The sequence below is a fragment of the Mandrillus leucophaeus genome, unplaced genomic scaffold, assembly GCF_000951045.1.
Source record: "Mandrillus leucophaeus isolate KB7577 unplaced genomic scaffold, Mleu.le_1.0 Scaffold209, whole genome shotgun sequence".
Classification (NCBI taxonomy): Eukaryota; Metazoa; Chordata; class Mammalia; order Primates; family Cercopithecidae; genus Mandrillus; species Mandrillus leucophaeus.
The window spans coordinates 3,376,634-3,379,157 of NW_012102132.1; positions in this window are offsets into that span (position 1 = coordinate 3,376,634).

Genomic DNA, 2,524 nt, shown 5'->3' on the forward strand with positions numbered 1-2,524 from the left:
CTGGCCAACATGGTGAAAACCTATCTCTACTAAAAATACAAAAATTAGCCGGGTGTGATGATGGACACCTGTAATCCCAGCTACTCTGGAGGCTGAGGCAGGAGAATCGCTTGAAACCAGAAAGCGGAGGTTGCAGTGAGCTGAGATCGTGCCACTGCACTCCAACCTGGGCAACAAGAGCAAAACTCCGCCTCAAAAAGAAAAAAAAAAAAAAGAAAAAAGAAAAAAACTGCTGTAATGGTTTCATGGGGTGAAATCTTTCAACTGCTCTCTGACTTTTTCCTCTTGCATAAGCTTAAAAGGTTACCCTTTTCCAGAGTTTTACTGACTACTCATTCTATCTGTTTTCATTTTCTAGCACTGAATTTTAGCATTTAACCCTTTAATTGGGCTGAAACTAATTTTGGTGTGTGTGTGTATGTGTGTATATATATACATGTATATGTATATACATGTATATATATATGTATACATATATATAATTTTTTTTTTTTTGAGACGGAGTCTTGCTTTGTCTCCCAGGCTGGAGTGCAATGGTGCAATCTCAGCTAACTGCAACCTCCGCCTCCCGGGTTCAAGCAATTCTCCTGCCTCAGCCTCCCGAGCAGCTGGAATTACAGGCGTGCCCTGCCACACCCGGTTTATTTTTGTATTTCTCTTTTAGTAGAGACGGGGTTTCACCATGTTGGCCAGGCTGGTCTCGAACTCCTGGCCTCAGATGATCCGTCTGCCTCAGCCTCCCAAAGTGCTGGGATTACAGGTGTGAGCCACCGCACCCAGCCTGGTGTATATCTTAATTGTTTTAGCTTGAGAATAAATTAACATCAGAAAAGGCTACTCATCCTTCATTTATTCTTTTTTCCTTAAGAATTTCCTGTAATTTTCTGTTTATTATTCTAGATGAACAATCTTTTTTTTTGTTGAGAGGGAGTCTCGCTCTGTCGTCCAGGCTGGAGTGCAGTGGCCCAATCTCCGCTCACTGCAAGCTCCGCCTCCCGGGTTCACGCCATTCTCCTGCCTCAGCCTGCTGAGTAGCTGGGACTATAGGCGCCCGCCACGACGCCTGGCTAATTTTTTGTATTTTTTAGTAGAGACGGGATTTTACCGTGTTAGCCAGGATGGTCTCGATCTCCTGACCTCGTGATCCACCCGCCCTCGGCCTCCCAAAGTGCTGGGATTACAGGCGTGAGCGACCGCGCCTGGCCAATGAACAGTCATTTTATAAAGATCCAGAAAAATCATTGTGTGGTGTTTGGTTTGGTATTATATTAAACTTACACATTAATTTGGAAATAACTGATGCCATTAAAATATTTAATTCTTTCATCCAAAAACATTTCTCTGTTTATCTGCATCTTTTATATTCTCAATGCAGCTTTGCCCTTTTCTCATATTGATCCCATGGATTTGTTAGTTTGAAAACACTTGTAGCAGTTGAGAATGGCATCCTTTCCCCGTTAAATTTTCTAACTTTATTGTGAATATATAAGAGTACTATTGATTTCTGGGTGTTTTTGTATCTGCTGTTTATTATTTATTATTTATTTTTTGAGACAGGGTCTTGCTGTGTCACCCAGGCTGGAGTACAATGGTGCAATCTCAGCTCACTGAAACCTCCACCTCCCAGGCTCAAGTGAGTTTTCTGTCTCAGCCTCCCGAGTTGCTGCTCTGTAACTCAAATGGTTGTCTAGTTGTCCTTTTTTGTGTTTCAAGGTATACAATGATATTATTAGCAAATATGGATAATTTTGTGTCTTTTCCAATGGTTATACTTTGTTCTGTTGTTGAGAAATGCTTTAAAAGCAATAGTAGCACTTTGGGAGTCTGAGACTGGCAGATCGCTTGAGCCCAGGAGTTTGAGACCAGCCTGGGCAACATGGCAAAACCTTGTCTCTATAATAACAAAATACAAAAATTAGCCGGGCATGGTGGTGCCTGTAGTCCCAGCTACATGGGGTGATGAGGTGGGAGGATCCCTTGAGCCCGAGTTTGAGGCTGTAGTGAGCTGTGATCACACCACTGCACTGCAGTCTGGGTGACAGAGTGGGACCCTAAAAATAAAAATATAAATTAAAAATATAAATAAAAGCAATAGTAAATAATTATGATGGAGGAAGATTTGTTATGTAATAGAACAGTGTGTTTAGCATGACTTTCTGACTGTGTTAAAAATATGTATAGGGCCGGGTGGGGTGGCTCACATCTGTAATCCCAGCACTTTGGGGGCCCAGGTGGGAGGACTACTTGAGTCCAGGTGTCTGAGATCAGCCTGGGCGACATGGCGAAACCCCATGTCTCCAAAAAATACAAAAATTAGCCAGGCATGGTGGCGCACGCCTGTAGTCCCAGCTACTGGGGAGGCTGGGATGGGAGGATCACTTGAGTCCGGGAGGTTGAGGCTACAGTGAGCTGTGATTATGCTACTGCACTCCAGCCTGGGCAACAGAGTAAAAACCTGTCTCAAAAATGAAAAAAAAAAAAAAGCAAAACATATGTGTGTGTGTGTGTGTGTGTGTGTGTGTGT